This window comes from Panthera uncia, chromosome D2, assembly GCF_023721935.1.
Source record: "Panthera uncia isolate 11264 chromosome D2, Puncia_PCG_1.0, whole genome shotgun sequence".
In the NCBI taxonomy this organism is placed as follows: Eukaryota; Metazoa; Chordata; class Mammalia; order Carnivora; family Felidae; genus Panthera; species Panthera uncia.
This window is the reverse complement of record NC_064818.1, coordinates 59,183,086-59,195,567: the sequence shown is the minus strand read 5'-3', so window position 1 is coordinate 59,195,567 and position 12,482 is coordinate 59,183,086. Positions and strand designations below refer to the sequence as shown.

At 38.6% G+C, this 12,482-nt stretch overlaps 1 protein-coding gene across 2 annotated transcripts in view; it reads right to left on the bottom strand.

The window, feature by feature from the left end:
* Positions 1-12,482, bottom strand: part of CNNM2 (cyclin and CBS domain divalent metal cation transport mediator 2) — a 143,292-nt gene that overhangs the window by 67,299 nt on the left and 63,511 nt on the right. The gene's annotated exons all lie outside the window — the stretch shown is intronic.

The following is a 12,482-nucleotide window of genomic DNA, read 5'->3' as shown; positions in this document are numbered from 1 at the left end:
AGTGTCACATCACAAAATTATTCATTTATAGATATGTGTATTTGAATAATTATTCTAGAAACAAGTATTTGAGTAGATCTACATATTCATAGAATGGTGCAACTTGACAGTTTATATAGAAAAACCATTAAACTCTGCTTTTTAACATCAATCAATTATATTTCTGATTGAAGGTATAACATTATTAATGCCTAAAATTAGTCTCTATAGGAAACTAAATGAATCGTACATTTTTCTGAATTTCAAAGTTGACAAATTAAGTAAAACACACATAGACACACATCCCTAACGAGAGCATGCACCTTTTTTGAGCTTAATATACAGATTTTCCCCTAAGGAATTTTTTTCTTTAAATATTGTCCCTCAAATCCAGTTACTGAGCAATGCTCTTTTCTGGTTTAATCCCAATCTTTAAAAGTCTACTCAAATATCATAAGCCAACATGAAATTGTCCTTAAGATTTTAAGAAGTTGGTCAGATTTTTACGAACACTCAAAAATGTTTCCATAGTTGAGTGTATCAGGTTGTCTAAACTGGCGTTCATCTAATATCATCAACTGTAGTGTAAGTTGGGAATATGGATTTCAGAGCCTACACTTAGGAAAGTGTAATGTGGGCACTTGAGAAATCCCTTTAAGGGGCACCTGGACGGGTCAGTCAGTTGAGCATCTGACTCTTGATTTCCGCTCATGATCCCAGGCTTATGGAATCGAGCCCCATGTCAGGCTCCATGCTGAGCCTGGAGCCTGCCTAAGATGCACACACTCTCTCCCTGCCTCTCTCCCCTCAGCTCACGCTCTAAAAATAAATTTTAAAAAAAGGTTTTTTTTAATTTTTTAATGTTTATTTTGAGAGAGAGAGAGAGAGAGAGGGGAGGGGGAGGGACATAAGCAGGGGAGGGGCAGAGAGAGAGGGAGACACAGAATCCGAAGCAGGCTTCAGGCTCCAGTCTGTCAGCACAGAGCCAGACATGGGGCTCAAACTCAAACTCTAAGATCAAGACCTGAGCCAAAATCAGATGCTCAACCGACTGAGCCACCCAGGCGCCCCAAAGTTTTTTAATCTTTTAAGGATTTCTAATTAAAAAAAAAAAAAAAAAAAAAGAATTTCTATTTAGCATTCTTAATTTAAAACTAATGTATACATGGTGGTGACTGGTAGAACTGTCCTCCTGAGTATGTGACCTATGGAGCTGCATGGCATCCCCAAGCTCCATTTAATACTCTTCTTTTGCTGTCTTGAAATGGTTCATTTTCAATTTTACTATTTATTTTTGAAAGGGAGACAGCATGAGGTGGGGAGAGGCAGAGATAGAGGGACAGAGGATCTGAAGCAGGCTCTGTGCTGACCACAGGGAGCCCGATGTGGGGCTCGAACTCATGAACCAGAAGATCATGACCTGAGCCAAAGTCGGACGCTTAACTGACTGAGTCACCCAGGTACTCTGAAATGGTTCATTTAAAAAAAAAATTTTTTTCAGAGGGGGAGGAGCAGAGAGAAAGAGACAAAAAATATCCCAAGCAGGCTCCATACCATCAGTGCAGAGTCCCAACAGAGCCCAATCTCATGACTGTGAGATCATGACCTGAGCCAAAAATCAAGTATCCAACACTTAACTGATTGAGCCACCCAGGCACCCCTCTAAAACTAAATTCTTACTGTAACTCAATAAAAACATTTTTATTCTCAAAGCTAATTTATGGCACCTACATACCAGGCAAATTAAAACAAAATTTCTTCTGTAAATTACCATAATGTTTTCTAGATTTCAAAGAGTTCCTAAGCAGAGTATGAGCCCACCTAGCCTAGAGAAAATGCAAACATGTTTGCAGTGCCTCAAGTTGAGCTCTGTAGTGTTTGGGAGAAAAATTTAACCAGAAATATATGTTACTGACATGAAAAGCTATCTACAGCTTAACAATATGAAATTATTTTTTGACTACCTTACCTTCTTTTTTGCTGCTCAAATATAATTCACGTACTGTACACACATGTCCACTTTAAGTATAAAATTCAATGGCTTTTAGGATGTTCAGAGTTGTCCAACCATTACCATTATGTAATTCCAGAACTGTATCACCCCAAAAAGAAACCCGTACCCATGAGCAGTCTCTCCACGTCTCCCAGCCATTTACCCCCACTGTTAGCCAAGCACTAATCTACTTTGTCTCTCCAGATTTGCCTCTTCTGGACATTCCATAATTTTTTGTAGTTTACAAAACAAGTTGACAATTCTTTTAAGTTTATTCCTAAGTATTTTGGTGTACTGCAAGTTGAACAGTTTTCTAAATTTCATTGTCAGATTGTTCATTGAAAATGTATAGAAATACAAGTGGCTTTAATACATTGCTCATGTTCTCTCCCTGCCATCCTGCTGACTTGTTTGTGACTTGCAACAGTTTTATAGTGGAATCTTCAATATTTTCAACATACGAGATCATGACATCTTGCACATCAAGTTGTACTTCTTCCTTTCCAATCTCAGTGCCTACCTCATCCCTTAGGGGCCATCAATTATTCATTCTGTCATAATCACACTCATGTTTTAAGGACCATCCTGCCTAGAGGCAAACTAGTGTTTTTCAAGCTCCTCGAATTTGTTCACTTTGAGTTAGCAAATAAACATGAGGGATATAAGTCATTTTCTGTGTAACGACATAACGTGCCTTTTTTTTTTAATGACCAAACAAGAGCCAGAGAACAATACATTGTAGTACAATACTTAAACGGAGTTACATTTGATAGCCAAAGAGTGGAAAGTACTTATCTTTCTAAGTATTGAGTAGCTTGTCAATTATACATATTGATGTGGTCAGCCAGGCCATTCTCATTTCCTTTGCCACAACACTAAATAAAACCGTGAGGGGCTTCCTTGCTCTAGATGCAGGTCAAACTACCCTCCAAATAGAAGTATGCATTCACTGAGCACCTACCCCATTACTTTAAGTCACATTTGCATTATGACGAAAGCCATTAAGTATGACAAAAGCCAGAAGTATGGCTTCTGGTATCGATAAGGGATTAACCCAGCCTTTATAAAGCAGGACCTAAGTGCCCATGAAAAAGTTTGCGTAACAGCCACTTAAGTGGGTACAATTTAATACGGCATCAACCTATGTGATGTACAGCAAGGGGACTATAGTTAATACACTATTTGAAACTTGAGAGTTGCTGAGTAGATCCTAAGTAACATACTGTCAAAAAAAACAAAAGTGAGTTAACTATGAGGTGATGGATGATGTTAATTACCACTTGACAGTAATAGGTCTATCATACCATGTCGTATGCTTTCAATATATGCAAGTATATTTGTCAATTATTCCCTCAACAAGTTATGAAAGTTTAAGACACAATAGATTTTATAAACTCTAAATTAGATAACCAGAAATGGAGTTGGGGCAGGGGACTTGAAAGGAGACATAGAACTATCAATAGGAGATGTAGCCTATCTAGCACAAGCCATGTTAAACATTTTTTATTCTCAAGAAGGTAATGGTTCTAAACCTTCAGGATGTCTAGAGGTAATACTTTCATACTAGAGGTTATTCTTTCTGTGTCTTATCCTTTAGGTTACTCCACATTATGATACAGGATTCAGTCATTCTTAAAGGGGGAGGAAATAACTACAAAACCAGGTTTCGAAATCTAATGGGGCTGCCAAGGCGGGGGGGGGGGGGGGGTAGTGTCCTTACTGCTTAATACTGTAGTTTTACCTAAAGATGAAATACACTACATTGATTTAACCTTGTTTCTAAGTGCAGATAAACTTCATATAGAACCACACAATGGTACTTCTCATCATTACTATTTGGGTCGCTCTCCTGAATTACTTTTTCATATAGATTACACCTTACAAATATTTAACAGACTTCAATATAGCTGGCCTATAGAATATAAAATTTATGTTTTAGATAGATCCTGAACATTAAACCCAAAACCTTGATTTCACATCTGTGTTCCCATTATAAATTATTCATCAGCATTAGAAAAACTTTTATTACACACCCTCAATATCTAAGTAATAAGCAGGTTGTAGCACTAAAAAAAAAAAAAAAAAAAAAAAAAAAAGGTTTCTAAACCAGAAGAAATTTCCCACAGGAACAAAGCCATGATAAGAGTTCATAAAAAGCTATTTATTAGAGTTGCTAAAATAGGACATTTAAAATGTAGTATTGACTCAACAGGAATATATTGAGTCAATATACTTCTGTGGGCTATCCTAGTAACCTAAGAATTGTGTTAACAAAATATTTTTAGTATTTACTATGGGAAAAAGCAAAGCAAGTTGAAACTTGAGGAGCACAACTTTTCTTATCCCTTTGGCTATGGCTATGACCAGGGCAGGCAATTACTAAAACTAAAAAATGCCCTTAAGCACATTATGGTAATGTTCACACAAGATTTTCAGAAGCCATAGTCACTTGTTTTGTTTTTGTTTTTCCTTCACTGTGCTTTTCAGGTTCCAGAGTGCCCATATGGTAGTTTTTCAAATGGTATTTTCAATTCTAATATAAAAGAATCTTTATCTTCTGAGGAGATAGAAAACACCAATGAATTAATTGTATATAGTCCGATAAACTATGTTCACTATCATGAATACATTCATCCTCCCTACTTTGAAGACAATTATTTGCCTAATAATCTGCATTTCCAAATGTTCAGTGAGGTTTTCATTCAGGTGACAAGACTTTCACTCATCTTTGTTCTTGAAGAAACATTAGGCTTCAAAGAAAGGCAATCATAGTCAACAGAACATGAAATCCATAGCACGACCACCACTGGCATTAAGGAACTTAAATTTGCCTTGGTAATAATAGGCTACTGAGGGAACATGGTGCGTGTACCTTAAATCAAAGAGCCCATCTCCAGGCCAGAGGCAGATGGTTCCTTACACGGCTTGTTGGCATACTCTGTGCCCCTTGACCTATGAAGGGACCCATTGCTACCACAGCCCTCCAACTCTCTTCTCTGACAACCTCTTACTGAATGCTCAAACTCACTTTTACTTTCTCACTCCTCCCCATATGTAGCCCTCCAACTCTTTTACTGCTGGTTCTAAATGAAGATTTCATCATTCTTAGTTTGTTTATACTTTACTACCAGTTGTTTTCATAAGTGGGCTCTAGAACTAGAAAATACTCTTCAGACACAAGGACTCACTTAGAGGTATCATCAAAATTTCAACGTTTCAATACTACATCAAGTGTTACTTTTCATATGGTTACAAGGGAAATTCAGCACTGTGCTATTCACCTCTTTTGTAAGGGAATAATATGGAGTCTACAACTTTTCCCCTTGGGTCTGGACTGACCCTAAGTGCACTAATAACCAATAGAATGGAGAAGTGATCTAATTTTTAAAATTTTTAATATTTATTTTTGAGAGAGATAAAGAGTGTGTGTGAGTGAGCAGGGAAGGGGCAGAGAGAGAGGGAGACACAGAATGCGAAGCGGGCTCCAGGCTCTGAGCTGTCAGCACAGAGCCCGATGCGGGGCTCGAACTCACAGACCGGGAGATCATGACCTGAGCCAAAGTCGGACGCTCAACCAACTGAGCCACCCAGGTGCCCCTCACCTTGCTCTCTTGGGATGCTCTAGCTCTGGCCACTCCATCTCCAAAGGCTCCCTGTCCAGATTATCCCTCTCAGAATGGAGCCACTACTGTGACAATTTAAGTTATATACAAAGGCCACGTGCAGGTGCTCTGGTCAAGTCTCAGCTGAGGCCAGCCTTCAAATCATCCCAGCCCAATCACCAGACATATAAACAAGTCTCCAGATGACTCTAGCCCCCAGTTGTTTGAGTCATCACCAGCCTTTCACGTGTTCTGAGCAGAGGCCTTAGATTTGAGGGTACAGAACAAGCCATCCATGCTATGTATGCCCTGTTTGAAGTCCACAGGATCTGTGGGCAGATGATGGAGGTTTTTAAACCACTAACTTTTGGGGTAGTTTATTACACAGCAATCAAGAACCATAACAGAGTTCCCATAGTTAATTTTGAGTTCCAGGAAAACAAAACAGAAAGGAGAATACTATCAAAGCAATATTGGAAACTAACTAACATGGGTCTTCAAACTAACATGGCCCACCAATGAGCAATACAATGAATTTCAAAAGCTCCTTGTCAGGATGTATCACTACAAGCAATCTTCCAAAATATCAACAACAAAAATCAGTCCCCTACAATGGATGAAGAATTAAGGTAAGACTGGCCTCCTCATCAGTAGGGCTGGATGGTAGCTGACAGTAAAACAATCCATAAAAATTCTCAGGGAATGGGGCACCTGGGTGGCTCAGTCAGTTGAGCGTCTGACTTCCGCTCAGGTCATGATGTCACAGTTTGAGTTCAAGCCCCGTGTCAGGCTCTGTGCTGACAGCTCAGAGCCTGGAGCCTACCTCTGATTTTGTGTCTCCTTCTCTCTTTGCCCCTCTCCTACTCATACTCTTTCTCTCTCTCTCTCGCTCTCTCTCTCTCTCAAAAATAAAGATTAAAAAAAAATTTTTTTAATTCTCAGGGAAAATTCTTTTCATCCTAGCATTCCATGCCCAACCCAACAAACCGTCACATATGCAAACTTAACAAAATGACCAGGAAATAACTTTTCTTCACATCCTTCCATAGCATAGTCCTTCAGTATATATTCCATCAGAATCTGGGAACATGCCAAGAATGGAGTGGACATGGGATTTAGGAAACAATCTAATGTAGGAAAACAATCATGGGAATTCACAGGATGATAGCTATGAACAAGGCTTAGAGAGTAGTTAGTGCAGTTTGGAACAAAAATGGGCTCCAGAGAGATTTCAGGGAGGGGAGGGAAAACAGAACTCAATAGATTATATAATGGGGAATCCGAAAATAATTGAGGATATAATAAAAGGCAAAAACCTCAAAGAATAAATTTAGGGAGAAAAAAGCGTTATGTAAGAAATGAAATGTAAATCAAGGTATAGTATTAGGGCATGAAAAATATTTATATAGCTATAATGTGAATTAACTTTTTTTAAGGTTTTACTTTTTAAGTGTTCTCTACACCCAACACGGGGCTTGAACTTACAACCCCAAGATCAACTGGCTCTACCAACTGAGCCAGCTAGGCACCTCCTGTTCAACTTTTAGGCTCAACCTATATACAAATTAAAGTATTAATTACAGTTACATTACAGAATGAAATATCACCAGTTTTGATCATATACAAGTCCTTTACTTTTTATAATAAAACAAAAAAAAAATGTCAGAACTTTGGAGTCCAAGAAGGGAGATGAAATAAAAAAGGTACTACTGTTCTAACTACTGAAAACAGAAACAACAACAACAACAAATCAGTGAAACCAAACTTTGGCTCTTTGGAAAGGTCAATAAAACTGATAAATCTCGAGCAAGACTCACAAAGAAAAAAAGAGACATAACAAATTATAATAACAGGAATGAAGAGGAATTTCATTACAGAACCTGACAAGGGTAAGACGTTACAAGGATAAGAGAATAGTAACAAAAATTCCACAAATTCAACAACTTAGAGGTCATTAAAAACTCCAAGCTAAGGGGGCATCTGGGTAGCTCTGTTGGCTGAGCATCCAACTTTGGCTCAGGTCATCTCACAGTTTTGGAGTTTGAGTCTCACATTGGGCTCTCTGCTGTAGCAGGAAGCCCACTTGGGATCCTCTGTCCCCCTCTGTCTCTGTTCCTACCCCACTCATGTGCACACATTCCCTCTCAAAAATAAACCTAAAAAAAAAAAAAGAAAAAAAAAAAAAGAAAGAAAGAAAGAAAAATCTCTAAGCTATCAAAACTCAACCAAGGTAAAATACATAACCTTAACAGTCCTATAACTAATAACAAAATTTAATTGTAGTTAAAGACATTCTGGGGAGAAAAATCTCCAGGCCCAGATGGTTTCACTAGTGCAGTCTACCAAATGTTTAAAAAAGTAATGTCAATTATATACGATCTCTACAGAAAATAAAAGAGGAAGGGGTACTTCTCAATTCATATTATGAAACCAGTATTAACCTGACACCATAGCCAGAGAAAAATACTATAAGAAAACTATAGACCAGTAAAACCTATATGTAAAATTCTTCAAAATATTAGCAAATCAAATCCAGCAATTGATAACACACTATGATCAAGTCGAATTTATTCCAAGAATTCAAGATCTGTTCACTATTTGTGAATATAATAGAGTACTTTCCCCCCAAAAGAAAAACCACATGCTCATAGTAGATGCAGAAAAAGCCTTTGACAAAATCCAGTAAGTATTCTTGATTAGCAACACTCAAACTGAATGTAGTTGCAAACTTAACTCCATGAAGGGCATCTACAAAACACTCACAATTAACATACTTAATGGTGACTGAATGCTTTCCAAGATGAGGAACAGGGCAAGGATGATAACCCTATTGGACACCATATTACAAGCCCTATCTACTCAATGCTATAAGAAAAAAAACCATACACATCGGGGGGAAAAAATGAAATTGTCCCTATTTATGACAACATGGTTATCTAGGTAGAAAACCCCCATTAAATAAACAAAAAACCAGAACAGATCACTGGTTGCCAGGGGTTAGGATAGATGTAGGGTAGGACTGTGAAGGGACAGCACAAGGGAGTTTTTCAGGGTGATGAAGCGGTTCTGTATCTTGATCATAGTGGTTAACCAAATCTATACATTCACAGCACACCCAATGAAGTCAATTTTACGTATGTTCTTGTAGAAAACAATTCTGTTCCTTCTTGCAAGTTATTATTCAACCACACTGTGTCCTAAAGAGTGAACTGTGTTCCAAAAACTTAAAAAAAAAAACAAAAAAAACAAAAAACAAAAAAACAAAAAAAAACCAATGTAATGCCTACCATTTCCCCCCAACCTTCATCCCTATCAGATGTAACACATTTCTAACAAATTACTCAAGAAAATTATGGTAAGTTAGTCATTGAAATCTAGGCACATCTAATTCTGACAACATATGGTATACACAACCTGCAGATTTGCTTAAAATTTTCTGCATACAACAATCATTACTTTAAAGGCATAACTGTTAGCAAAAAGGAGAAAAGGAGCCAGAAAAGCAGAGGGAACTAAATGCCAGGTGCACGTGAGCTGCTCCTCTCCTCAGCTGGGATGATGGGTATGGATGGGATAGGGTTCTAAAAAACCAAGTGGGAACAAGAAAAGTATGCTGGACATGGTGGACTGGCATTCAATACCCATTCTACTTCCCCTGTAGGGGGTCACCTCTGCACTATAGAGATCAGAAGACTCAAAATTACATTTCCCACAACCCCTAACAGCTAGAGGTTCCTGATACTACTTAGTTTCCACTGACCATACTCACCGATACAGAATTGAAAAAGTAAAACCAAAGTGAAAGCCAGATTCTGCTGCTTCTGCTACTTTGGCCAATGGACACAGTCAAGGCATTTGATTTTTCTGCAGCATCATTAGCAGAGTTTATAGTGTCTAATAAATAGCTTCATGAGTATCAAGAGGCAAGATATGGGCCTTGGTGCAAATCAGAGCAAGAGGCATAATTCTGGAGCTGATTCTCATCAGATGAGGCTTCCTGTTCGTGGTGGTTTCTCTGCCATAGCAATGTGGTGGTGATCTCTGTGGGCTTTACAATCCCAACTGAGCAGCACTTTTGTTGGCCTAGTGTTGTGGTATGGCTTTGGGAATTGTTCAAGACTCAACCCTGCTGGAATGTGAGCTCCAGAAGTGTGGGGAACCTTTGTCTGTTTTGTTCATTAATGATCCCAGAACAGTGTTAGCACATAGCAGCTGCTCAATAAATATTTGCTTATTGAAGGGATACAGCTAGAATCTATTTCTTCAACTCTTCCAACTATTGTGCAGGCATTTACTGTTTTACAGTAAATCCTCTCCTGCTTAAAGTGCTTAAATTCTGCATCTGCAACTTCGTAAGTCACATAAAGAGAGGAGTAGCAGCTGATATCCACGTGAAGCCCAAACCTTCAAAGAGACACATACCTTTAGAAGAGTCAAATGCAAAAAATCTGCCCACCAAGCAGGCTAAGGACATGTGTCTGTCTCTAGGCTCTACGTAGGAGAAAGAAGGTCCACCCTGAACATTTTTAAGTACTGGACCTGCACTTCATACAGGTTTGAAATATACGTTTTTATTGCCTGAGTGGTCATAGAACCTCTAAGTTAAACAATTAACAAAAGATACATCCCCAACCAAAGCTACCCAGGATTTCCATAAAGCTCTCCTGCAAATAACAATAAAATCTTAGAAAACCATGATAACAATAGACAGAAACAATCTACTTACACTCAATAGACAGTAAAGAAAACAAAGAATTCCAAATAAAGACAGTCTCTTCAACAAGTGGTGCTGGGGAAACTGGACAACAACATGCAGAAGAATGAACCTGGACCACTTTCTTGCACCAGACACAAAAATAAACTCAAAATGGATGAAAGACCTAAATGTAAGACAGGAAGCCATCAAAATCCTCGAGGAGAAAGCAGGCAAAAACCTCTTTGATCTTGCCCGCAGCAACTTCTTACTCAATACATCTCCAGAGGCAAGGGAAACAGAAGCAAAAATTAACTACTGGGACCTCATCAAAATAATTATCTTCTGCACAGCAAAGGAAACAATCAGCAAACGAAAAGCCAACTGACATAATGGGAGAACATATTTGCAAACGACATATCAGATAAAGGGTTAGTATCCCAAATCTATCAAGAACTTCTCAAACTCAACACCCAAAAAACAATCCAGTGAAGAAATGGGCCTAAGACATGAATAGACACTTCGCCAAAGAAGACCTCCAGATGGCCAAATGACACGATAGAAAAATGCTCAACATCACTCATCATCCAGGAAATACAAATCAAAACCACAGTGAGATACCACCTCACACCTGTCAGAATGGCTAACATTAACAACTCAGGCAACAACAGATGTTGGTGAGGATGCGGAGAAAGAGGAACCCTTTTGCACTGCTGGTGGGAATGCAAACTGGTGCAGCCACTCTGGAAAACAGTATGCAGGTTCCTCAAAAAATTAAAAATAGAACTACCCGACGACCCAGCAATTGCACTACTAGGTATTTATCCAAGGGACACAAGTGTCTGTTTCGAAGGAACATATGCACCCCAATGTTTATAGCAGCACTATCAACAGTAGCCAAAGTATGGAAAGAGCCCAAATGTCCATCGATGGATGAATGGATAAAGAAGATGTGGTATACATGTACAATGGAGTATTACTCGGCAATCAAAAAGAATGAAATCTTGCCATTTGCAACTACATGGATGGAACTGGAGGGTATTATACTAAGCGAAATTAGTCAGAGAAAGACAAATATAGGACTCCATTCATATGAGGACTTTAAGATACAGAACAGATGAATATAAGGGAAGGGAAGCAAAAATAATATAAAAACAGGGAGGGGGACAAAACAGAAGAGACTCTTAAATACAGAGAAACTAGAGGTTGCTGGAGGGGCTGTGGGTGGGGAGACGGGCTAAGGGGCATTAAGGGATCTACTCCTGAAATTATTGCACTATATGCTAACTAATTTGGATGTAAATTAAAAAAATAAAATTAAAATAATAGAGAACAAAGAATTCCAAAATTCAAATTATAGAATTCCCTTCAAAAAAGAAACACAGGGATACCTGGGTGGCTTAGTCAGTTTAGCATCTGACTTCGACTCAGGTGATTATCTCACGGTCGGACTCAGTGCTGACAGCTCAGAGCCTGGAGCCTGCTTCAGATTCTGGGGCTTCCTCTCTGCCCCTATCCCACTCACTTGCACGCGTGCTCTCTCTCTCTCAAAAATAAACATTAAAATTTTTACAAAAGGAAAGAAACAAAAGCTGCAGCAGTACAAACTTTTGACCAATGAAAGGGTAAAAATCAGATAAACTAGCCCCTACTGGTGTACAAAAACCTGATCTCTGCCTAGGTAACAAAAGTCTTAACCTTCTCCCTAAAAAAAGATCAGCCTTAGGAAGTCAAACAGCAATCCTGAGGAAGTTAGGGAACACATGTCCAGCCAAACCAGATCAATAATCCGTTTTGGCCAATGCAAACGTGTAAGACATGCCACCCTCCCAGCAAACCTTAGACCACATGAGTTTCTCAACACATGCAAGAAAGAAATGTAATGATGAGAAATTCCAATGATATGGTAGGTTGAAAGGGAGTATGCATCATCCGTTCAGTGATCATTTCCTGAGTATCAAGTTCTAGAAGCTAGTTACAAAAATGAGTAAGACAAGGACTACGTCCTATAAGAAGCTATCATCTATTGAGAAGATACAGTTATGTAGGATATACATTGTCAAAAAGGCCTTTTTCATAAAGGTTGATTATCATCTATCTTGTACAAACTGATCCACCCATCTGTAAGGCAGGAACCACCTGTTTTCCACTATCTAACATCCCTCCTGGAACACATAAACCTGGTGAGATTATAATTACAATCCCCATTTTCTAG